Source organism: Triticum urartu, chromosome 1A, assembly GCF_056163025.1.
Source record: "Triticum urartu cultivar PI428250 chromosome 1A, HENAU_Tu73, whole genome shotgun sequence".
NCBI lineage: Eukaryota > Viridiplantae > Streptophyta > Magnoliopsida > Poales > Poaceae > Triticum > Triticum urartu.
In genome coordinates, this window is record NC_141873.1 from 210,698,325 (window position 1) to 210,725,881 (window position 27,557).

General features: G+C 46.1%; 1 pseudogene; it reads right to left on the reverse strand.

The window, feature by feature from the left end:
• Window positions 1-4,967: 4,967 nt before the first annotated feature.
• LOC147990616 (uncharacterized) lies at window positions 4,968-26,152 on the reverse strand (annotated as a pseudogene).
• Between the last annotated feature and the right edge of the window lie 1,405 nt (window positions 26,153-27,557).

Below are 27,557 nucleotides of genomic sequence, written 5' to 3' on the forward strand. Positions count from 1 at the left end.
ATGGTAACCTCCGCCGTTGCGCCGAAGTCTAGACCGGACTCAAAGACCATTTGCTATCATTGCAAGGAAACTGGTCACTAGAAGAGGAACTGTAGCAAGTGGCTTGCACAGCATGGCAAGAAGGTCGGGAATGCTGCTTCAGGCAAAGGTACACTTGTTGCATATGTTATAGACGTTTACCTTGCTGACATACCTAGTAGCTCTTGGGTATTTGATACCGGATTGGTTGTTCATATTTGCAACTCGATGTAGGGGCTGGTAAGAACTAGGCGTGTGGCACAAGGGGAGATAGACATCAGGGTCGGCAACAAAGCAAGAGTTGCTGCGTTGGAGGTCGGCACGATGCAGCTCCAACTTCCTTCTGGATTAATTTTGGAATTGAATAATTGTTATTACATTCCTGCACTTAGTCGGAACATTATTTCTGCCTCATGCTTGATGAGTCGGGGTTATGAATTCAATTTAAAGGACAATGGTTGTTCAATTTATTTGAATGCTATGATCCACGGCTATGCACCCATTGTTGATGGGTTATTTATATTGAATCTAGAACAGGAACCGGTCTATAACGTGAATGTCAAGAGGCATAAGCCCAATGAGATAAATCCGACATACTTCTGGCATTGCCGGCTTGGACACATTAGTCTGAAATGCATGAAGAAGCTCCATGATGATGGACTCCTAACTTTGACCGACTTTGGGTCGTTCGAGACATGCGAATCATGCTTGGTCGACAAGATGACTAAGTCTCCTTTGGCAAAGAGTTGCGAGAGGGCATCCGAGCTGTTGGAACTGATACATAGTGATGTGTGTGGACCAATGAGCACAACTGCCAGAGGTGGCTATCAGTACTTCGTGACTTTTACCGATGACTTGAGTAGATATGGATATATCTATTTGATGAGGCACATGTCAGAGACTTTTGAAATGTTCAAAGAGTTTCAAAATGAGGTGGAGAATCATCTCGGCAAGACTATAAAACTTCTACGATCTGATCATGGAGGTGAGTACATGAGCCAGGAGTTTGATGATCATCTGAAAAGCAGAGGTATAGTACCTCAGCTCACACCTCCGGGTATGCCACAGAGAAATGGTGTATCAGAACGGAGGAATAGCACCTTGTTGGACATGGTGCGATCTATGATGAGCAAGTCGGATTTACCCTCGTCATTCTGGGGATACGCTCTAGAAACTGCAGCTTTCACACTTAATAGGGTACCATCAAAATCCGTAGACAAGACACCACATGAGATGTGGACCGGGAAGAGTCCCAGTTTGCCTTTTCTAAAGATTTGGGGTTGTGAAGCATTTGTCAAGAAACTTATGTCAGATAAGCTTACACCCATGTCGGATAAATGCATATTCGTGGGATATCCGAGGGAAACCTTGGGATATAACTTCTACAACCGGGAAGAGAACAAAGTGTTTGTTGCTTGGTACGGGGTTTTCCTTGAGAAAGAGTTTCTTAGTTGGGAGGACAGTGGGAGGATGGTCCGACTCGAGGAAATTCGAGGACCACTCGGGGACGGCTCGGCTGGTCATGAGATCATACCGGAGTCAGTCAGGGAACCCGTAGTGGAAGCGGCACCGGAACCACGGAGGTCGGAAAGATTGCGCAGAGTGCGCGATGTATTGTTTCTAGAAAACGACGAGCCGGCCACATATGCGGAAGCGGTGGTGAGCCCAGATTCCGAGGCATGGCTGGAGGCCATGACATCCGAGTTAAAGTCCATGGATGAGAATCAAGTTTGGGACTTGGTTGATCCGCCGCCTGGCGTAACGGCCATTGGTTGCAAATGGGTCTTTAAGAAGAAAACCGATGTGGACGGAAATGTTCAGATCCACAAAGCTCGGCTTGTCGCTAAGGGTTATGGACAAGTTCAAGGAATTGACTTTGATGAGACTTACTCGCCGGTAGCGATGCTGAAGTCGGTGAGGATCATACTAGCTATAGCTGCATATTTTGATTACGAGATATGGCAGATGGATGTCAAGACGGCTTTCCTTCATGGAAATTTAACCGAGGACGTGTATATGATACCGCCCGAGGGTTTTGTCGATCCGACTAGCACTAGTAAGGTACGGAAGCTCAAGAGATCCATTTATGGGTTGAGGCAAGCATCTCGAAGATGTAACATTCGTTTTGATGAGGTCCTCACTAGTTTCGGCTTCATCAAAAGCGAAGAGGACTCTTGTCTATACAAGAAGTTAAGTGGGAGCTCGATAGTGTTTTTGATCTTGTATGTGGATGACATACCACTGATCGGAAATGATATTTCGATGCTGAACTCGGTCAAGGAGTCATTGAATGGCAAGTTTTCAATGAAGGACATTGGTGAGGCAATGTACATTTTAGGCATTAAGATCTATAGAGATAGATCAAGGAGGCTGCTCGGCTTAAGCTAGAGCACGTACATAGATAAAGTGTTGAAGCGGTTCAACATGAGTGAGGCAAGGAAAGTGTTCTTGCCACTCTCACATGGTATAAGGCTAAGCGAGACTCAGAGTCCTTCGACATCTGATGAGCGAAGCAGGATGAGTAGGATTCCATATGCCTCGGCAATCAGATCCATCATGTATGCCATGATATGTACGCGGTCCGATGTTGCTTTTGCAATAAGCCTAACAAGTAGACACCATGCCAACCTAGGTGAGAGTCACTGGGCAGCGGTAAAGACTATTTTGAAGTACCTGAAAAGGACTAAAGAGATGTTCCTAGTTTATGGAGGTGAGGAAGATCTCGTCGTAAGGGGTTACGCCGATGCTAGTTTCCAAACCGACAGAGATGATTGTCGATCATAGTCCGGATTCGTGTACGTCATGAACAGAGGAGCAGTCAGCTGGATGAGTTCCAAGCAAGATACAGTGGCCGATTCTACTACAGAAGCCGAATACATTGCGGCTTGTGAAGCTGCAAAGGAATGTGTTTGGATCTGGAACTTTCTAGATGATCTTGTGTCACGCCCTCGATGCGGCTATATCACCCACGTGTCGAAGCACGACTTAGAGGCACAACCGCATTGAAAGCAATGTCGCAAGTGAGGTAATCTTCACAAAACCCATGTAATACATAAGGGAAAGAGATACATAGTTGGCTTACAATCGCCACTTCACACAATACATGAATAAAGCATTACATCAGCCAGATACAATCAAGGTCCGATTACGGAACCAAAATAAAAGAAGACTACCCCAAATGCTACACAGATCCCCGATCGTCCCGACTGGGCTCCACTATTGATCAACTGGAAAAGGAACAACATAAAGGACAAGACCTTCATCGAGCTCCTCCTTGAGCTCAGTTGTGTCACCTGCACGGTCTCATCGGCACTTGCAAGCTGGTTTTGGAAGTATCTGTGAGTCACGGGGACTCAGCAATCTCACACCCTCGCGATCAAGACTATTTAAGCTTATAGGAATGGTAAAAGGTATGAGGTGGAGCTGCAGCAAGCGACTAGCATATATGGTGGCTAACATACGCAAATGAGAGCGAGAAGAGAAGGAAAAGCACAGTCGAGAAACTATGATCAAGAAGTGATCCTAGAACAACCTACGCCAAACATAACTCCAACACCGTGTTCACTTCCCGGGCTACGCCGGAAAGAGACCATCACGACAACACACGAGGTTGATGTATTTAATTAAGATCAACTTCAGGTTTTCTACAACCGGACATTAACAAATTCCCATATGTCCATAACCGCGGGCACGGCTTTCGAAAGTTCAAATCCCTGCAGGGGTGTCCCAACTTAGCCCATCAAAAGCTCTCACGATCAACGAAGGATATTCCTTTTCCCAAGACATTCCGATCAGACTCGACATCCAGGTTACAAGACATCCTCGACAATGGTAAAACAAGTCCAGCAAGACCGCCCGAATGTGCCGACAAATCCCGATAGGAGCTGCACATATCTCGTTCTCAGGGCACACTCATATGAGCGCTCCCTACAACTAAAACCAAACCTCGAGTTTCCCCGAGGGGGTGCTGCACAGGGCTCTAGTTTGGACCAACACTCAGAGGAGCACTAGCCCGGGGGGGTTAAAATAATGATGACCCTTGAGTCTGCAGAACCCAAGTGAAAGAAAAGGCTAAGTGGCGAATGGTAAAACCAAGGTTGGGCATTGCTGGAGGAGTTTTATTCAAGGCGAACCGTCAAGGGGTTCCCATTATAACCCAACCGCGTAAGGAACGCAAAATCCAGGAACATAACACTGATATGACGGTAACTAGGGCGATAAGAGTGGAACAAAACACCAGGCATAAGGCCGAGCCTTCCACCCTTTACCAAGTGTATAGATGCATTAATTACATAAGAGATATTGTGATATCCCAACCAGTAAACATGTTCCAACAAGGAACAAAATCTCCATGTTCCAACAAGGAACAAACTTCAATCTTCACCTGCAACTAACAACGCTATAAGAGGGGCTGAGCAAAGCGGTAACATAGCCAAACAATGGTTTGCTAGGACAAGGTGGGTTAGAGGCTTGTTTCAACAATATGGGAGGCATGATAAGCAAGTGGTAGGTATCGCAGCATAGGCATAGCAAAAGAGCGAGCAACTAGCAAGCAAAGATAGAAGTGATTTCGAGGGTATGGTCATCTTGCCTGAAATCCCGCAAGGAAGAAGAATGAGTCCATGAAGAAGACAAACAGACATTATTTAAAACCGAGCTATGATTAATTAGTTATGAAATTAAATATTTTAGCAAGTTATTTAAGCAAGTTTAAACAAACAACAATTTAATCATTTTAAACATAGATGAAAGTTGCAAATTATTAATCTACATAAAATTCTAAGCAAGTTCCATATATTAAGTTAAAATATGCATGAAGCTTAGGGGCTAATCTGTAAAACTGTAATCTCTGGGATAAATATGAAATTCGAGAATAGGAAAAAACGTCACGGGCTGAATCTGTTGGCCCAACAACAGGAAAAAAACAGAGGGGCTTCGGCGGGGTGGCCTCACCAAGTGGGCCTTGGCCCGCTCGGTTTAGGACTGGAGGAGGCCAGATCATGGGGAAGTAGGCTAGGCCTTGGCAGCGGCCCAGCAAGGCGCTGCACGAGCGCGTGGCTGCGGTCAACGAGATCGAGCGGTTCTAGGCGCGGGGGAACTGCTCTGCTCGTCTCTGAAGACAAACGGCAACGACGGGTTGCAGAGCGACGCCGGTCGGGAACGGGCAAGGGCGGCGGAGGTGATGGCTCGCCGGCGTCAGGGTTCGAAGCGGCCGGGTGCCGCATCCTCCAGCGACGGGGATGACACCGAAGCAGAGGAGGCGAACAAAATTGGGCGTCGGGCGGGGATGGAGGTCGGGGCGCCGGTGTCCCATGGCGGAGGAAGACCATAGTGGTGGCGGCTTGATCCCCTGTCCATGAAAAAAAGCAAAAAAGGAGAGAGAGAGAGAGCTGAGCGACAGGAGAGGGGGAGGTTCAGCAAGGAAAGGGAAAGGGAAGGGAGTAGAGGCCTCGCGGCGCTGCTGGTGGTGCTCTCCGGTGGGAGTTCGGGAGTATTGCCATAACTCGTATAACGGATGCTTTTCGAAGGTTGAGGTAGACGATTTCCGAAGGTTTCTTGGTTATGTGTTGAAGGATGGATGCAGCTGGAGGTAGGATTTGCTAGATTTGGGTGAGATATTATGCTTCCCCTGTATCCCCAACACCTGATTGCATAACTGGAAAATTTTGGGAGTTTATAAGTGGGAATTCAAGTAGATCTTAGGATATCTTTCCGACAGATGTATGATATGAAATTGGGGTTCGACGTCTAGTGCTCCGCCTATCCACGGTTGGTTTTAGAGTGGTATCGTTGTGTCTTAAAGAGTCCTTGGCTATGCCGACTCGGGGACGCTTCGTATGTCATGTGCACTGCCTTGTACATGATGGTACTGTACGATCGAGCCCATGTAGGCCCCACCACGAAAACTTCGGACAAAATCTCTATCATATGTTTGTTCTAGCTTATTCTGCAACCCAATACTTTGTTTTGTTTTTGAGTTGTGGTAATTTCAAGTGTTGATTCCATACCTTCCCCAAATAGTGTTCTCATGTTCCCATGTGAATACTAATCCTTCTTGATTATCGAGATTGTCATGGCAATCCTTTTCAACCGGTGTGTCTGTCTTCAAGTGGATCCGTTCATTTTCAACATTTGCAAGATTCAGTCTCAGCTTTCTCAACGGTGTTCATTTCATCCATTTCAAATTGTCTTTGTTTTCCCACCCTCCCTCCCTTTGTTTTTCTTCAAGGATTCAGATTTCTTAATCACTATCCATTTTATTGATGGAAGTCTCTCCATTCTTTTTCCTTCATGTTTTTACCCGGTGTTTCTCATGAAGATGCTCTACTCGTTCGTCATTCTTCATTCTTTTCATCTCTGGTGGTTTCAAGTCAAGCTTTGTTGATCATATCCTTTCCTCGTTTCAATGCTTTCTCATGCAGGTGCAATTCTTAATCATTCACCTCTCGATATTCAATTGTTCCGGAGTGTTCAAGATATCTTGAAGATTCGTGTTTCCACTCTACATTCGTTTAAGCTCTTTTGAGGATGTTATCTCATTCTAGCCATTTAAATCAACTGACACAATCTATATTTTAAATCATCAACGGTGTTTCTTTTGAGTGGGCCCTAACCCACAGGTCTTTTCCCAGGATCTTACCTGACTCTTCTTATTTTCCCGGAGCTATCCTAAATTCTTTTGAAGCTTGACATAAGAATGAGTTATCATCAGTGAAATGCCTTTCTCCAAGATCTTTCAAATTCTTTTCATTGTTGGCTCAACCTTTCCATTCTTCATTCCGGAGTATCGCAACAATTCATGGTGGTGCTTCTCATCGTCATTCTCAGATTTTGAAGACCCAAGAAGAGTTTACCTCCATATCTTGCTCCATTATCTTCAAGATTCGTGATTCTAGCTTGATGCCATCCTCTCATAATTGGTTTCGATTGTGAGAATTCTTTTCACCCATCCGGAGTAATTCAGAGTATTTTCAGTTTGATTCTCCGAAGGCCATCATTTCAGGTTTATTCATTCTCAGCTTTCAGCTCCTGTTCTCCAAATCTTACCGGTGCATCATTCAAATATTCTCTAATCAGTTCGTGATCTATTCGTTCTCATGTATCATATTCCCTCAAGTATCTTTGTTTGTTTTCTAATTCTTCCTGGTGTTTCCTTATCTTTTCTTCGTTCATTTTCAATTCTTACGGTGGTTCGTTCAAGTTTTCTCTTCCTTGTTATCATATCAATTCATTTGCTATTTTCAATCCTACTGGCGGTTCATTGAGGACCATCTCAAGGTTGTGCTATATCTATCTTAAACCTTTCTACGAGAATAAGTAGTGTGCCAAATTCGTTGCTTGTCATCAATTAAATTGGTGAAGGATAAGCATAATGTAATTCTTATTATTGTTTCATCGAGTGAACTCAATTCCGTATTCCAGAGGCTCATCAAATTCCTGATTTCAATTGTTTCATCTTCTCTTTTTCCCGGAGTTCCAACCTTTTTCAATTATTTCACCACGGATATTCATCTAAATCGGTACAAGGATTCACCTTGTGTTTTCAACCTCTTCTTCTTCCGTTTGATCATCCTTTTGTTACTGGAGTTCTTCATGAAGGTTCTACATGATGGTTCATCAAGGTTTAATTCCTTTTCGAACAGTTCATCGAGGTTTTTTCAGAGGAGCTCAAGCCTTCTTCATCTTGCAATTCGGAGTGCAATTCTTTCTTCCGTATCATTGGAGGTGGTATTATGTCATTCTTGATAATTTGAGTTCATATTTCAGGATTCACATGTTGTTAAGAATGAGATGTTTTAAGTCCATCAACCTCTTCGTTGGAGTTATCTTATGTCATGTTTCACCTAAAGCCTTCCCTAAGGATTGTGCTATTTATGGTGCTCATAAATGACCCAAGTTATTCATCTATCCTCCCGGTGAAATAGTTTCTCGCCTTCTTGTTGATATCAATCCAATCTATCGTTTCCGTCAGTGGCAGAATTTCAACTCAGTTTTGAGATGTCTTCCATTATCCCACATCAAGCTTATGATTTCGTTGATGATAATCCAACAACTCCATTCAACCTTTTCTTCGTAAGCATGCTCTTTCAATTTTATTTGTGAGAGTTGTCATTCTTCTTCTCCGTTTTGCTTTTCTCTCCAACCATCTAGTTTTTCATTCATTTGTTCCGGAGGCATGGTGATGTTGCTCTCTTCGTCCTATCATCTCGTTTTGCCAAAATCATGTTCTTTTCGTGCTTATCCATTTAACCAGAGTCTCGTGCCATCTTATCAAGTTCTCTCATCTTATCAAGTTTTGCCTCCCTTCTCAACCGGAGTGCCGCCTGAAATCCTTCTTTGTCAGGACCCCGATTCTAAGTCACATCAATCTAGCCGATAACACCTCATATCACATTGCGGCCTCACGCACGGTATCCCCACGGGTGTCGCCTTACCATGGCCCGGGACCGTTTGCACCTTTTGGCTCACGTATATGATAGTGTCGCTAGCATCCATATGACAGAGAATCCGGGCCGACATGGCTAGTCGTGAACCCAAGCGGCATAGACCTATGGAGACAGGCATACATGAATCACATCGAGCATGTCGGTCATCAGCGAGTGAATTCGGGCTGTAGCACTGGGCTAACAGGACTCCGGGGAACCAGGGTTGTAGCAGGCTAGGCAGGACTCCGGAAGTCACCGCGTGACATTTCCCCGAGGGGACATACATAGGAACGAATTGAAACACATGCCGGCCAGTCAAGTGTCCTGAACAGTAGTGCTGGGCTAGTAGGACTCTCATGAACCGGGCTGTAGCGGACTACTATGGCTCAAGGGGCACTAGACTACATTTCCCCGTAAGAGAGGCTGCCAAGGATAAACAACTAGATTGTCGGGTCCCACACATACCAAGCATTTCAATCATACACACAATATGCTCGATATGTGCAAATACAACATGGCATCACAACAAAACTCTACAACTCAAGTACTTTATTTAAAAGCTCCAGAGAGCCAAGGTATTACAAACATGGGTCTCATGACCCAACAATCATAGCATACAAATCAAAGCACATGCGGAAGCTTAACATGTCTGAATACAGACATCTACAAATGAAAAAGGCTGAGAAGCCTGACTATCTACCAGATCCTGCCGAGGACACAAGATCGTAGCTGAGATATCAAGCTAAACGTTGAAGTCCACGCGAAACTAATAGCGAGACTGAAGTCTCTCTGCAAAACATAAATTAAGAAAACGTGAGTACAGAAGTAGTCAGCAAGACTTACATCAGAACTAGCTACATATGCATCGGTATCAACAGGGGGTGGTGGCGTTTAACTGCAGCAAGCCAGCTTTGACTCGGTGGCTATCTTAAACTACGACTGCAAGTAACTCTTTTGAGGTGGCGCACACGAGTCCACATATTCACCATATCAATACACCACTATGGATCCGCTCCCGTCTCCCTACGAGCCCACCCCTAGGGTCAGCGCTACGCACGGCCGCCAACACATAACCTACAAGCACCAGAAACTAGTTGCAACTCCTGGACAGTGGACGAGAGGGGTCAATAAGTCGAGCGGGCTCATATTTCAGGGCCCAGTGTGTGGTAGTAGCTGTTTCATGTATCACAAACACAGAACTCAGTTCCTGAGGACGGTTTCAGTGAGACAACCCACCATGTACTCCTACATGGACTCTCACCGCTACCTTTACCAAATCGTGTTCACACACTTAGCTCACACACAGTACGACATGTTCACACACCTCCGATTCATCCCCGATGAACCAGACCTAACACGACTCTATGCAATAGCAGGTATGACAAACAAGCATGAATGAGTAGGCACATCAGGGCTCAAACAACTCCTAGTCCTGCTAGTGGGTTTCATCTATTTACTATGGCAATGACAGGTCATGCAGAGGATAAGGGGTTCAACTACCGCAGCAAGTAATAGATGAATCGTTGTTGTCCTAATGCAGTAAAAGAGAGCAGGAGCGAGAGAGTGGGATTGTATCGGAATGAGCAAGGGGGTTTTGCTTGCCTGGCACTTCCGAAGATAATATAGCTCTTCATCAGTGTCATTGATCAAGTCGTCGATAACAACGTCTACTCTCGGGGGGGATAGGTACCGGCAACAGAGAGAAAGCACAATCAATGCAATGCACAATATGATGCATGATCATGACGTGGCAAGATGTTGTGATTTGAGCTAATGCAACTAAAACCAGATTAAATGAAGTTGGTTTGAACCCTAGGTTCAATTCAAACTCCATATGTGAGGGTTTAAATGCCATTTATATGATTTGGCCTAAACAACAGCCATAAGTTGTTCTAACATGCATGAAAATGGTACAAATGGATAGATTGGATTTTTCTGATCATTTTCATCTATAATTTATTTCATTTGGAGTTACGGTTGAATTTCTACGATTTTTAGAAGTTTTGGGTATTTTCTGAAAATAAATAAATCATTTCTGACTTATTTAAAATCCCAGAAGCATATACTGCGTCAGCATGACGTCGGGGTGACGTCAGCAGGTCAAAGGCGTCGACCAAGTCAAACCTGACCAGTGGGACCCATTGGTCAGTGACCCAGTCAACTAACTAAGTTAGTTAGCCCTAACAAACTAGGCTGGGCCCACTGGTCAGCGACTAACCTAACTAACCTAAATAGGATTAGCCCTAACTAACTTAGTTAGCCGGGCGGGGCCCGCATGTCAATAGCTAAGCTAAATTAGCTAGGTTTAGTTAATCCTAATCTAGGTTAGTTAGCAGGGTGACCCCACCTGTCATTGAGCCAAGGGAGGTCAAACCCCTTGGTCAACTAGGGCTAACGCGCCGGCGTTTAGCCGCCGGCGGCAGCAGACGCGGCGGAGGGCACGGGATTTGCACTCCGGCAACCAGAATGACGGTGGAGGCCATCTACGTGAAGCTGGGGAGTTGCCGCATCCAGTGGTGCAAGTTGCTGGACACGGGGACGCCGTAAACGATGTCGGCGAGCTCAACAGCGGTGGCCGGAGTCCGGCTGTGCACGGGAAAGCGGCTGCAGCGAGCAAACACGCGAACTAAAGCGCGGGCAAGGCACTACGCGATGTGGCGGTGTCGTTTGGCACATTGGCGCGACCAAATGGGCATCGGAGCGGCGCCGGCGACGAGCCCGAGCGGCGTTGAGCTCGGTCAGCAAGGGGTCGGCGGTTTGAGCTTGAAATAATGGCGGGAAGGAGGGGGATTCGGAGCAGGAGCTCACTGGGGTCATGTAGAGTAGCTCGGTGGGCTCGGGGACGGGTTGCTGACGGCGTGCGGTCACCGGCGATCTCGGCGGACCGAGGTTGAAGGAGACGGCGTGGACAACGTTTTAGGGCTTCCGGCATCACGCGGCTCGGTGAGGAGGAAGAGGGGGTCAGCGCGGAGCACGGGGACACGTCGGAGAGGCACGGGGAAGGCGGTGGCTGCGTCTACGGCGAGCGGCAGTGACGGGCGTACTCGGGTGCGTGCGAGAGAGAGAACAGAGGAGGGGGATGAGCTCGAGGGAGTGAGCGAGAGGAGCCAGGGGGTGCGTGGCGACACCCTGGGCATCAGGGCAGCGACGGGAAGCAGGACGTGGCCAGGCGCGTGGGCGGGCGCATCGGGCACACGCCCTCCTGCCTACTGGCAGGAGGTTGAAGACGATGGCGGCTGTGGTGGTGGGCTGGGCTGACTTTGCCCAGCTGGGCTGCTACAGTGGTGGGTCGGCCTCTCTGGTGGGCTACACAGGTGAGGCCAGGTCAGCTCTCCTTGTCTTTCTATTTCTCTTACTGTTTTCTATTTTTATTCCTCTGTTTTGATTTAGTTTCTAAACCAAATCATTTTTGTAGCTTCTGAAAATTATCATGAGGCCTGATACAACATATTCAGAGCCACTCACAAGTTTTCAGAATTATTGGAGTTATAAAAGTATTTATAGGAATTCATATCTCTAATTCAAATAAGTATTGACTTAATTCAAAGACCCAAATAAATATTTATGTGATTCCAAAAATACTGGTTTGAATTTTACCTCTTGCCAATATTTTCATAAATGATTAGGAACATTTTCTTGGTTTATTTGAAGCAATTTTTTTTAATGTTGATCATTTTTAGAAATGATTTCTGAGGCTTTCCACTTTCCCCAATTCAACTTTCAAAATTTTAAACATGATGCAAGAAGATTGATGCAAGGACAAGCAGTGACTAGCTAGGGATGTGACAACTCACCCCCACTATATAAGAATCTCGTCCCGAGATTCAAGACGTGAGGTAAGGTAAAAGGTGGTCACAAAACTATCACAATCCTCATGATCGATTTACCCTTCTGGTAGCTGTTGATACATTGCATCATAATGATCTTGATGTCTTTGTTTTCGAGATCTTCATTCAACACGATGACAACGGAAAGAAACTCTACAGGATTGATCTTCTCGAAGATCGAGCTATTCAAGATCAACTCGTGGAATGAGATGTTGAGCATCTCTTGAGCTGAGAGGCAAAACACACCTTAAAAAGGACGGAAGAAACAATTGACGAGGGTTTCAAAGTAGCAAGGAAAAATTGCCATGATTCCATAACGGGGCACCTCAGGGAAGGTGACTCGTAGAATTATTCCCTTAAGTGGCAAAAAGAATTACTTTTGATATCTAGATCATTGAAACTCTTTATACCAGCCTAAGGTAAATCACAATCGATCGTTTGCGGAAGTTCGGAAGAATGGCATACCCAAACTAGGATGGATGATGTGGACTACCTTGTTGATGACAACCCATTGGATGAATTTTTTTTCTTATCAACAGAAATGGATGGGACCCATGGTAGGACCACTTTTGAAGATGATCTGACCAGAATTTACCGAGGAGGGTAGTCCATGGTTGAATGGCACAATGGCGGTGCAAGCTGGGAACAAAATGCAAATGTTGGGAATGTTTCTAGTAACTGGGAGAAACTCAACAGAAGAGAGTGATTCCATCGTTAGAATAGTTATGGCATAATCGAAGAAACTGGGAGTGGATCCCAATTAATGCCGATGATAAATCCTAGTGCTTGCCCGTGCTCTCAAGAACTTGAGCATTTCCATATTCATCAAGGTTTTACCAATATCCGTGACAAGGATCCTGGCAACACAACATACCACCATGATGGATATTGGTGGAGGATGCGGATGCAAAGGAAGATAACACTTTCTCAGATTTCACCTTAGCGAGACCAAGGGGACAAAATCTGGATAATCGACCGAGAGACATTTAGCACTCCGCTTCTAATGTTCTCCTTGATGTGCTAGCGCAACCCATTTATTAGAATGGTTTGGTACCTAGGACATCAAGTAAAAGGTCAGACTTCGGGAGCACAAAAATCCATAAGGAACAATTATTGGAGTAAACCCTACGAAATCCTTATGGGGAGGTGGCCAACTTCTTCAATCAAGATACTACAATAATAGGTCTTCCGGCTAGGTGTGTCAGGCACGACATCCACTTTACCGGGTTACAGAGGGACCAATATTATAGCTCTTGGAAGACGTTTCAACCATCATATCTACCTGAGATTCAGATCTGGTTGGAAACGGGAAATTTCAGACATCATGTCTGGAGAAGGAACAGTTGCAACTCAAATTAACGAGATAATGTTGCGAGATTCTCGGGAAATGAACTAAGATAGAAAGCTCCAAAACATGAGCTGGTTTTGCTAAACACATGTGAACACACTGTCCCTGACAAGCATGACCATATAGTAGTCTTATGATAAAATACTACCGAGTTCAGGTGGGGAACCATCATCTAGGTAACGAAGTCTTGTGCATGACCTAGGATTGGCACAACAACTCCTTTTCCTTGAACAAATCAATCAGTGGCTTGGTGTGCTAGGGACACATATAGAACGAAGGTTGCAAGTCTCCGAACCACAGGATACTTCGCACGTATGCATGACCGATTTGGGATGATTCCAAAAGAAGCAACATTGACTTTCTCGAATCCATAGCGGCAACTTGCATCAGATGCACATGAATTAGAGGAAGTCACTACTTTCATCCAAACATATGCTTCATGGACGAAACATGAAGAAATGTTTACACAAGTTTCGAACACTAAGTTGATGTTCAACATGAGTCATGGGGGAGACAAAATGCTCCTGATGGGTTCAACAAAAACTCATCGGAATTTCCATATCACTGGACTTCCACCATCATGTGAACATGGTGATAGTATTGGTCAGACCAAAAATGTAATGGTGTATGCTCGAGGGATCAACCACGAGTAAGACAACATTACGAACATCCTTGGTTCTGATTTAACTTGATGATAACCCATACTCAAGTCAAAGTTTTGACAAGGCAATAGATCCAACAACTGATCACAGGGACCAATCGATGAAGATATCATCTATCTTCAACACTCGCAAATATATCCCTTGAGATGAACTAAGCTGGCAAGCTTTTATCTTCCAACTCTCCAAGTTATTGTTTAGCTTAAACAACTAGCTCAGGGGGTAACCGACACAGATTCTTGGAGAATGGCTGGTTTGCAAGAAACCAACTTGATCACGAACTCCACATAGCGGTCAGGTGACAACTTGGTAATACTTCCGAGAAGATATTCGGAAAATCACGAACCACCGTCATGATACTAAGGTCGAGCTCAATCTTGCTCTTCAGGGCAAGACGATATGATCAAAAGAGCAAGGGTTTGGCAAAATCCTAACCCGTTGATCGAAGAGTGCACCAGGAAACAAGGACTAGGTAGCACGATCAACCTTAGGGTGATGATTCAATAATCAGCACACTAAGAATGATATTAATGTCCATTAACTACCAAGAAAAGAGTTGCTAGGAGTATTGATTTCACACATCACGATTCACTTGTTGGCATTCCGGTTACAACAACACGGAACCAAGGAATGAACAATGATGGCAAGAAGTATCACTAACTCAAGAATTCATAAGAGGTGGTGCAATTCTCATGACATTCTTGATAAGAAGAAGGTGACACTCCACGGTAGAACAGAGCAAAAGCTAGATTGGCATTTTGATCTGTGGATTACAACTGCTTTGACCCAATCCTAGAAATGGATAAGGTACTGGAGTTTGTTTCTCCTAGTCATTCCGAGATAGAATGGCTTGACGGAACGCAAGAGTAAAGGCAACGATGAACGAATGCACGCATACTCTTGACTATAAATTGATAGACGGAGGTCAGAAACAACTAAAGAGGCACAACTCAAAGGAACATATGGTTTTCTGGGTTGCAGATGCATAGATTTAGTATGCCAAACAAGTTCAACATATTTCTTCCAGATAATCCATGTAGAAAGGTAGGACTGGCAGATTCACAATGAAGAATGGAGAACTCATCAAGAGCACTCTGGCTGTGATCTTTTGGTTCAAAGAACTTCTGCCATAGGTGGTTCGTAGTATTTGGAAGAATGATATACCATGGACCTTGAGGACTAATGCAAAGGTTACTAATATCCTAAAGGAACTAGCAACACTATCAACATGAGGTAACTAGGGTGAATCTCGGTCAAGAACCCAGGAGTAGAGTACCTACTACTACATGGCATCACGGGATGCTTTCGAGAATAACGGCCAGAATCACACACTGGGGATACAAACATGGCTAGATCACTAGGTGACTCCCTAAAACACCTAGGGCCATAAAAATAGCTCCAACATATATGTCGAGGCAATAGAGTACCTCAACTCATCGATTAGTGTGGTTGAACTAGCCCAAAGGGACATAGGGAACGGGAAGAAGGGATTTGCAAATGCATCAGACTATTTAGAGACCTGGGATGACTCGGACAGCATAACGGTTGTAAATGCTCAAAATTATTTGAGACATCCTGCAAAAATTGGTGGTGTAACCACTCAAGAACACAATATCAAGGTTCTGAGATCAACTGTCAACATACGGAAGTAGTAGGAACGGAACTGAGGCTTGAAACTATCAATTCTATAAGTCTATGGATTTGCAGCACGTCATCCTGATAGATAGATGAGAAGGCCTAATTCTTAATTCCCGTAGAAAAGAAGAGGTTGACTCAGATCAGAAGGGCATAGGGTAAAGGAGTAAAAAGAGCCTTACGTTCCCTCCCACAATCAATTCCCCTACATATAACTAAAGCATTTCTAGACTAAACTTCGACCAGTTGGCTTGGTAAACCTACAGGCAGTCAGGCTCTGATACCAAAGCTGTCAGGACCTGATTCCATGTCACATCGATCTAGACGGTAACACCTCATATCACATTTGCCTCACGCACGGTATCCTCACGGGTGTCGGCTTACCATGGCCCGGGACCGTTTGCGCCTTTTGGCTCACGTATATGATAGTGTCGCTAGCATCCATATGACAGAGAACCCGGGCCGACATGGCTAGTCGTGAACCCAAGCGGCACAGACCTATGGAGACAGGCATACATGAATCACATCGAGCATGTCGGTCATCAGCGAGTGCATCCGGGCTGTAGCACTGGGCTAATAGGATTCCGGGGAACCCGGGCTGTAGCAGGCTAGGAAGGACTCCGGAAGTCACCGCGTGACATTTCCCCGAGGGGACAGACAAAGGAACAAAGTGAAACACATGCCGGCCAGTCAAGTGTCCTGAGCAGTAGTGCTGGGCTAGCAGGACTCCGGTGAACCGGGCTGTAGCGGACTACTATGGCTCAAGGGGCACTAGACTACATTTCCCCATAAGAGAGGCTGCCAAGGCTAAACAACTAGATTGTCGGATCCCACACATACCAAGCATTTCAATCATACACACAATATGCTCGATATGTGCAAATACAACATGGCATCACAACAAAACTCTACAACTCAAGTACTTTATTTAAAAGCTCCAGAGAGCCAAGGTATTACAAACATGGGTCTCATGACCCAACAATCATAGCATACAAATCAAAGCACATGCGGAAGCTTAACATGTCTGAGTACAGACAGCTACAAATGAAAAAGGCTGAGAAACCTGACTATCTACCAGATCCTGCCGAGGGCACAAGATCGTAGCTGAGATATCAAGCTAAACATCGAAGTCCACGCGAAACTACTAGCAAGACTGAAGTCTCTCTGCAAAACATAAATTAAGCAAACGTGAGTACAGAAGTAGTTAGCAAGACTTACATCAGAACTAGCTACATATGCATCAGTATCAACAGGGGGTGGTGGAGTTTAACTGCAGCAAGCCAGCTTTGACTCGGTGGCTATCTTAAACTACGACTGCAAGTAACTCTTTTGAGGTGGTGCACAGGAGTCCACATATTCACCATATCAATACACCACTATGGATCCGCTCCCGTCTCCCTACGAGAACGCCATCCATAGCACTCATGCTTATCTTGCGCATTTTAGAGTATCCACTTTCACTTATCTATGAACTGTTGTAGGCAACCCAAAAGTCCTTTACCGCGGACACGGCTATTCGAATAGATCATGTATAACCCTGCAGGGGTGTACTTCGTCACACATGTTTCCACCACTTAGCGTCTACACACGACATGTGCTCGGCAGACTTCAAGCGAAAACCGACGTGGGTGTAGACCACGACCTGACTAACCGCACAAGTCTCTAGTCTAGGTTTATCGCCTATTCAGGTTCCATCCACAAGGAAATCCAGCCGGGGTGTCCTCAACGGCCCCAAACGATGTGTACAGGGTCCCGAGACGCCAAACGGGCGCTCGGCATACCCGGCCGCAGTGTATCTACCACATCACAGCCCACCCCTAGGGTCAGCGCTACGCACGGCCGCCAACACATAACCTACAAACACCAGAAACTAGTTGCAACTCCTGGACAGTGGACGAGAGGGGTCAATAAGTCGAGCGGGCTCATATTTCAGGGCCCAGTGTGTGGTAGTAGCTGTTTCATGTATCACAAACACAGAACTCAGTTCCTGAGGACGGTTTCAGTGAGACAACCCACCATGTACTCCTACATGGACTCTCACCGCTACCTTTACCAAATCGTGTTCACACACTTAGCTCACACACAGTACGACATGTTCACACACCTCCGATTCATCCCCGATGAACCAGACCTAACACGACTCTATGCAATAGCAGGTATGACAAACAAGCATGAATGAGTAAGCACATCAGGGCTCAAACAACTCCTAGTCCTGCTAGTGGGTTTCATCTATTTACTATGGCAATGACAGGTCATGCAGAGGATAAGGGGTTCAACTACCGCAGCAAGTAATAGATGAATCGTTGTTGTCCTAATGCAGTAAAAGAGAGCAGGAGCGAGAGAGTGGGATTGTATCGGAATGAGCAAGGGGGTTTTGCTTGCCTGGCACTTCCGAAGATAATATAGCTCTTCATCAGTGTCATTGATCAAGTCGTCGATAACAACGTCTACTCTCGGGGGGGATAGGTACCGGCAACAGAGAGAAAGCACAATCAATGCAATGCACAATATGATGCATGATCATGACGTGGCAAGATGTTGTGATTTGAGCTAATGCAACTAAAACCAGATTAAATGAAGTTGGTTTGAACCCTAGGTTCAATTCAAACTCCATATGTGAGGGTTTAAATGCCATTTATATGATTTGGCCTAAACAACAGCCATAAGTTGTTCTAACATGCATGAAAATGGTACAAATGGATAGATTGGATTTTTCTGATCATTTTCATCTATAATTTATTTCATTTGGAGTTACGGTTGAATTTCTACGATTTTTAGAAGTTTTGGGTATTTTCTGAAAATAAATAAATCATTTCTGACTTATTTAAAATCCCAGAAGCATATACTGCGTCAGCATGACGTCGGGGTGACGTCAGCAGGTCAAAGGCGTCGACCAAGTCAAACCTGACCAGTGGGACCCATTGGTCAGTGACCCAGTCAACTAACTAAGTTAGTTAGCCCTAACAAACTAGGCTGGGCCCACTGGAGCGACTAACCTAACTAACCTAAATAGGATTAGCCCTAACTAACTTAGTTAGCCGGGCGGGGCCCGCATGTCAATAGCTAAGCTAAATTAGCTAGGTTTAGTTAATCCTAATCTAGGTTAGTTAGCAGGGCGGCCCCACCTGTCATTGAGCCAAGGGAGGTCAAACCCCTTGGTCATCTGGGGCTAATGCGCCGGCATTTAGCCGCCGGCGGTAGCAGACACGGCGGAGGGCGCGGGATTTGCACTCCGGCAACCAGAATGACGGCGGAGGCCATCTACGTGAAGCTGGGGAGCTGCCGCATCCAGTGGTGCAAGTTGCTGGACACGGGGACGCCGTAAACGATGCCGGCGAGCTCGACAGCGGTGGCCGGAGTTCGTCTGTGCACGGGAAAGCGGCTGCAGCGAGAAAACACGCGAACTAAAGCACGTACAAGGCACTACGCGATGCGGCGGTGTCGTTTGGCAGGTTGGCTCGACCAAATGGGCATCGGAGCGGCGCTGGCGACGAGCCCGAGCGGCGTTGAGCTCGGTCAGCAAGGGGTCGGTGGTTTGAGCTTGAAATAATGGCGGGAAGGAGGGGGATTCGGAGCAGGAGCTCACTGGGGTCACGTACAGTAGCTCGGTGGGCTCGGGGACGGGTTGGTGACGGCGTGCGGTCGCCGGTGATCTCGGCGGACCGAGGTTGAAGGTGATGGCGTGGCCAGCGTTTTAGGGCTTCCGGTGTCACGCGGCTCGGTGAGGAGGAAGAGGGGGTCGGGGCAGAGCACGGGGACATGTCGGAGAGGCGCGGGGAAGGCGGTGGCTGCATCTATGGCGAGCGTCGGCGACGGGCGTACTCGGGTGCGTGCGAGAGAGAGAACAGAGGAGGGGGATGAGCTCGAGGGAGTGAGCGAGAGGGGCCAGGGGTGCGTGGCGACGCCCTGGGCATCGGGGCAGCAACGGGAAGCAGGACATGGCCAGGCGCGTGGGCGGGCGCGTCGGGCACACACCCTCCTGCCTACTGGCAGGAGGTTGAAGACGGTGGCGGCTGTGGTGGTGGGCTGGGCTGACTTTGCCCAGCTGGGCTGCTACAGTGGTGGGCCGGCCTCTCTGGTGGGCTACACAGGTGAGGCCAGGTCAGCTCTCTCTGTGTTTCTATTTCTCTTACTGTTTTCTATTTTTATTCCTCTATTTTGATTTAGTTTCTAAACCAAATCATTTTTGTAGCTTCTGAAAATTATCATGTGGCCTGATACAACATATTCAGAGCCACTCACAAGTTTTCAGAATTATTGGAGTTATAAAAGTATTTATAGGAATTTATATCTCCAATTCAAATAAGTATTGACTTAATTCAAAGACCCAAATAAATATTTCTGTGATTCCAAAAATACTGGTTTGAATTTTACCTCTTGCCAATATTTTCAGAAATGATCAGGACCATTTTCTTGGGTTTATTTGAAGCAAATTTTTTAATGTTGATCATTTTTAGAAATGATTTCTGAGGCTTTCCACTTTCCCCAATTCAACTTTCAAAATTTTAAACATGATGCAAGAAGATTGATGCAAGGATAAGCAGTGACTAGCTAGGGACGTGACATACTTACTCCTTGTTCCATTCATTCAATAGTTCCGGAGGCAGTATGTTGTGATTTCATCAAGTATATTCTCATCTTACCAAGTTCTTATTCAATTCCTTTTCTTGTCAACCAGAGTGTTGTCCGAATTTGTTCTTCCTTGTTACTCTTCCCTACCGGAGTGCTTTCAACTTTGTTCTTCTTTGTTGCATTCTTCCTTTCAATTTGTTCAATTTTTCAAGGTTCTTTGGTTTCACTCGTTTGTCAAGAAGCAACTTAGTTTTACCTCTTCTCTTTCTCTTCCGTTTTCCCTCCGGTGCCATTCTAGATCTCGGGACGAGATCCTCTCGTAGTGGTGGAGTGTTGTAACCCCCTGAGACCGATGTGCCAGGTGTCTTCGAGTTATTCGCTGTTGTTGCCATGTATTTTGCTTGCGTGTTGCACTTCATCATGTCATCATGTGCATTGCATCATCATGTTTTTGAAACTTGCATCCGTCCGGGTTCTCCCGTTCCTTCCATTGTCCGTTCTGAGTCCAGACACCCTTGCACGCGCCCGCGACACGTCCGAAATATTATTTTATAAGTGGCCGGAAAATGTTCTGGGAATGGGTTGAAAGTTCGCGTGTGGTCTTATTATAGTGTAGATAGACCGCCTGTCAAGTTTCATCGCATTCGGAGTTCGTCTGATAGCCCAACCGTTAATCTATAGCGGCATTATAGCCGGGCACACATCGGACGTTTTCGGTCTCCGAAAACAGTCGCCGGGCCTCCCTCTCTTCTCTTCTCTCAGTGCGAGACCGTCTACATAGCCCACTACCTACCGCCAGGTCGAACCTAACCGCTCTCGTCAGCCGCAGCCCCCCTCGCGCGGGTCCGAAAGTTGTCCCGAACTCGACCCGGACTGTCGCCACCGTTGTGTTCGGATCATCCCCAAACATCTACAAAACATCTCTGTTTTCTCATTTGGGCTCCCTCGCCTATTTTTCCCGACCGTCCAATTACGATCGGAGGGACGGATATGCCCCTACCAAAATTCCACTTGCCATATATTAGACCACCCCCTAACCAAATCAGTCTAACCCTAGTCTAACCCAGTCCCATCCGCGCCGCCACCACTCTCATTCTTCCCCTCGTGTCACGACCGCCTTTCCAATAAAACATTTATTGAAAAGCCGACCTTTGTATTAACCAGTACAGAAGAATTCTTCTTACTGGCAGACAAAACCTTGATACAGAAATCCAGCAGTACTAATATTATACATGGTTGAGCTGAGGATGCTCAACAAATTATTACAAGCATGGCTATATTATACATAGAGGCGGATATGACACAAGGGTATGGTGGCATAACTACTGACTCGCAATAGAGGTGGTGGTGGATATGTCACAGTGAGGTGGATGACATGACTCTGAAATCTTACAGCTCATCAAGCGTCGGAGTGAGGCTTGATGATTTTTATTTGGGTGGCGGAAGCATGTATAATACAATTGAACAACTCCAGGGTCGCACATGACTGACTGGGACTCCACTAGGCGTCGGACTCGCTATCGAACTCTTCATCCATAAGATCGCCTTCGTCAACATCTGGCCAAATCAACAAGCCAGGTGAGTACTTTTGAATGTACTCGCAAGACAGTTCGGACATAAGATATAACAAATGTAAACATGATGCACATGAGCAGGTCAGTATGCACAATCAAATAATAGATTTGCACTGCACGATAAATATGAGGAAATCAGGCGGTAGTCCTCCCGAAATCCCAATAAAAATAACTGAAAACCGATTGGGTGTCTGAAGCGACGCCTTGAAAGGTGGAAACAAATTCAGCATGCCGCAGTCGGGCGTCGAGGCGACACCACATAAAGGGCTTATATTGAAAAGTAAATAACAGGACGTGCCACAGTCGGGCGTATAGGTGACACCTCAAAAAGGGCTTATAATGAAAATAAATAGCAATGATGCCACGGTCGGACGTCAGAGCGACATCACATAAAGGGCTTATATCAAAATTAAATAACAATAATGCCACAGTAGGACGTCTGCACGACATCACATAAAGGGCTTATATCAAAAGTAAATAACAATAATGCCACAGTCGGACGTCTGCGCGACATCACATAAAGGGCTTATATCAAAAGTAAATAACAATAATGCCACAGTCGGACGTCTGAGCGACATCACATAAAGGGCTTATAGTTTATCATTCGAATTTAAGTAGCTCATGAATTCAAATCATCACAAGGAAATACTCAGCGTATAATAATAAACTGGTTAGTCCATTCACATGAATAACCTTCAACCGAGTTTACCACTCTCGGTTGTATGTTTATACTCCGGAGACTGTCACCTGGGTTGACACTGAGATTTGACACTGAGACTGACACTGGCACTGAGATGATGTCCAAGTCCTTGATCGTGGACATGGATACTCAAATGATTTTGACTCTGTAGAGTTTGTACTCTTTAACCATGACCAACGGATTTCAGTAGTCACAAGGACTAGTTCCGTTTACGGTGTTTTAGAAGAAACACGTCTAACCATTACACACCCATTCCACATTCCGTTGCCAGGGATCACCCTCGGCGACGTTCAAGAAAAACCTTAAGACGGGGAGGCTACAACCTCGAATAGCATGGGATCAAATTTATATCACGCGCTCTAAGGGGTGCCCCCCTCTCGGTCCCAACCGGAAACACCCATGCCCCCTGACCGGATGACTGGCTTTAATCCAGGGCCATGGAAACCTCATCGCGGTCCCTCTGTTTGGTGTGTACCAGGAAAGAGGTTTGCAACTTACTAAACCGCACTCTTTGCAGAAAACATGTGGCAGCACGAAGGGGAAATGAACGGGATCGAGACTTGACCCACGTTAAAACTGGAGTTCACGGTTGGCATAAAACTGGCATGCTTCAACAATACCAGCCTGCAACCTATCATGTCACCACATGATCGTGTTATCTTATCATCATAAGAACACATCAACTTTGAAGCTCACCGGTAGCTTGCCTTACATGTACATAACATTCACAAATGCTTATATAGACATGCCATGAGAAAACTACTCGAGCAAACATGCAAAACACTCATCATATCAAAGGTTCAAACATGCTTGCCTGGTTCGGAGAAGTCGGAGTCTAGCTCGGCGAAGTACGCGTCTCCTTTACTCCTCCTAGTATCTATGTATTTAAAGAAAAACCAGATACTACATAAATACCGTGCGTGCACAAAAAGTATCCCAAATATTTTTCAAATAAATATGACAAAAAACTAGACAGAAATATAAAGATGACAGAAAAGGTTTCAAGTTAAAATCATCTTTTGTTTAAAAGTTATAAGAGTTTTAGTCCAGGGACCTTTCTGTAATGAAACAGAAAGTTTTTAGGGTTTATTTTATAAAAATAGAAAACATTTTAGTCTAGAATACGTCAGTCCAGGGGGAAGACGTATTTTGCCCGAAGGCGTTTTTAGAAAACGTTTCAAAAAGAAGAAAAAGCTGACGGGGAGGTCCCACCCGTCGGGTTTGAAAACTGAAACAGAGTGCTGGCGCCCGAGGGCCGCGGTGGTCGCCGGCGGCGATCCACGGCGAGGCAGGGAGATCGGGGGTTACCAACGTGTTCACCGTGTTCTTCCGCACCTGTGGGTGGTGGAGTTGAGCGTCGGTGAGCACCACGTTGTCGGCGGCCCCAACTCCGGCGGACGGTGGTTCGGGTGAGGTTGATCTCGCCGAGGAGAGCTGCAAAGAACTAATTGAGGCTCGGGTTAGGGTACTGGGTGCACTAGGGGTTTGCTGACGCGGTTTGGGAGGCGGGGGTGGCCTCACCTGAGAGAATCAAGCCGGAGCGCAAGGCGGAACGGGGCGGCCAGAGTCGGGGAAGGTGACCTCCTCGGGGTCCTTCTAGTGGCTAGGCAGGGCTCTGGTGAGGTGGAGGTGTGGCGCTGGGTCGAGAACGAGCTCGGGGGCTCCTTTTATAGCCGATCCGAGGCGGTGGCCATGAACGGGATAACGCCGGCGATGATTACGGCGAGGCAGAGGACGGTCAGGTGGATTAGGGAGCTAGGCATCACTGCGAGGGTTCACTGGTTCCATTCAAGTGCTAAGCTAGGCCTGCCTTGGGTGTTACTCCACGTTCCTGACGGAACGGCTCACGGGACTCGTCGACGGCAGAGAGCACGCGCTGTGCTGCTTAGGCCACAGTGACGGTGCCGCAGCGTGCACAGGCAAGCGGAAAGCCACGCGGAGGCCACGGGTGGCTTGGGCGGTGCTGGAAGGCGCCGGAAGGTGGTGCCGATCCCTGCTGGCCGCCACGGGTGGCTCCGCCACCGCAGAAGCTGCCGGCGTCGGCGAGACGCGTCACCACCGACGGTGGTGCCCGTCCAAACGAGTGTGCGGCGCTCTGGATAAGGAGGGGGAACAGGGAGCAAGGATCCAAGGAGGCTACTGGCGAGATCGTCGATGGGTTCTGACGAAACGACACTGTCGCCTGAACCCAGACACTGAATCTCTGAACTTTTCTAAATCCAGACAGAAACAATGCATGCCAGGTGTTCGATGAAATGATTTTGGCATGTGGGAAATTTTTCTGGAGCTGATCTTTGGTGAGGTGGCCTCTTAGTGTATCTGGAAGCTGCATGAATTATCTCAGAATTTTTGGAAAAAGAAAAATATGAATTTCACCAAAAATGGCATTTCTGGTCCAAACTTGCAGTGGACAAAATTTTAATTATTTGAACTGAGGCCAAGTGGATCTTGATGGATCTAGGTTGAGGGTACTAAGGACTAGTCAGAGGAGTTGGTTTGGGATCAAAACTCAAAAGAAATTTGGTACTTCCTTTGCAAATCACCTAGGCCCATAAATAATGGCAGAAATAGTTTTTGAGGAAAAATAAATTGAATAAAAGCCAAATATGGCTTGAGACTTGCTGGAGATGGGAGTCCTGACTTGATCCAAGGCAGGGAGGGGTTTTGGAAGGCTATGTCAAAAAGTGACATGATAAAAGAGGAAATTTTGAATGGGGAAAAGAATAAACCCATAACTCCTAGGGTTTCTTTTTAATAGAATAAATTTAAAAATGAATTTGAGTAGAGGCAAGACAAAAATGAAAAGCTCTCAAGGACAAAAATCAAGGTTGAGAAGAGTACAAAAATATTTGTCATAAAAGTTTTTGAGGGGGAGAGGGTTTAAGAAAAAATTTAAATAGCTTCCTCCAAATCACATAAAGATTTTGATAAAAATCAAATTGAAATTTTTGGAGTGTCACAACACCTACCCCCTTAAGAAAAATCTCGTCCCCGAGATTTCAGCTGATCCTCAAATAGGTGTGGGTATTCTGCCCGGAGAGAGTCCTCTCTTTCCCATGTCGCCTCATCCTCGGTGTGATTGCTCCACTGAACCTTGAAGAACTTAATTGCTTTCTGACGGGTCCTCCTTTCAGACTCCTCTAATATCTTTATTGGATGCTCCCTGTAGGTGAGGTCTGGTTGCACATCAATGTTCTCATGTGACACCTGCTTCTCTGGGTTGCTTACACATTTCCTCAACTGTGAGACGTGGAACACGTCGTGGACGTCTGACAGCTCCTTGGGTAGGTCTAGCTGGTAGGCTACGGTGCCTCTCCGTGCAACCACACAGAAGGGTCCAATAAATCTTGGTGCTAGCTTTCCTTTAACCTTGAACCGTTGCAGGCCCCTCATAGGGGATACTCGTAGGTACACATATTCACCGGGTTCAAAGCTGACTTCATGGTGCTTCTGATCGTAATAGCTCTTTTGTCGACTTTGCGCTATCTTGAGTCGATCCCTGATGAGTCTAACTTTCTCTTCAGCTTCCTTGAGCATGTCTCGGCCAAAGATACGGCTGTCTCCTGTCTCTGACCAATTTAATGGGGTACGACACCTCCGTCCGTACAGGGCTTCAAAAGGTGCCATTTGTAGGCTGGATTGGTAACTATTGTTGTATGCGAACTCGGCATATGGCAGGCTTTCTTCCCAACTGGTTCCATAGGTGAGGACACATGCTCTTAGCATGTCCTCCAGAATTTGGTTCACGCGTTCAGTTTGTCCATCAGTCTGGGGGTGGTAGGCTGTACTGAATGCTAGCTGAGTTCCCAGAGCCTGTTGTAAATGATCCCAGAATTTCGACACGAACTGAGTGCCTCTGTCGGATATTATAGTCTTTGGAACTCCATGCAGACAAACTATACAGGAGAGATAAATCTTGGCAAGTTTCTGAGTGGTGTGGGTTGTCTTCACTGGAATGAAATGTGCCACCTTGGTTAATCTATCGGTGATGACCCATATGGCATCATTTCCGCGTTGTGACCGAGGTATTCCGACAATGAAATCCATCCCTATTCCGTCCCATTTCCACTCAGGTATCCTGTTTGGTTGGAGTAGTCCGGCTGGTTTTTGGTGCTCGGCTTTTATGCGTTGACAAGAATCGCAACATGCAATGAAGGTGGCTATATCCCTCTTCATACCGTGCCACCAAAATCTTTCCTGAATGTCCTTATACATTTTGGTTCCTCCAGGGTGGATCAAATATGGAGCGGTGTGGGCTTCGGTCAGGATTTGCTGTTTGAGGCCCTCTATATTCGGCACGCAAAGGCTGTCTCCGTACCATAATATTTCCTCATTGTCTATGATGAATTCCGAGGCCTTGCCCATACTCACTTTTCTTTTTATGCCTTCGATGCTGGGGTGTCCATGTTGAGCTTTCTTAACCTGCTCCACAAGGGTGGGTTGTACTTCCAAATTTGACACAGTGCCTTCCGTGACCATCATCAAGTTGAGTTTGGCGAACTCCTGTTGAAATTCAGGTCTCAAGCCTTGCAGACTGTTGTCGTCCGAGCTGGGGTTTCGACTAAGAGCATCTGCCACTACGTTTTCTTTTCCTAGGTGGTAGTGGATGCCAACATCATAGTCTTTCACTAATTCCAACCAGTGCCGTTGCCGCAAATTGAGCTCTGGCTGTGTGAAAATATATTTGAGACTTTTGTGGTCCGTATATATTTCACAATGATCCCCAAGCAAAAAGTGTCTCCACTCTTTGAGTGCATGAATGACTGCTGCCAATTCTAAGTCATGAGTGGGATAATTT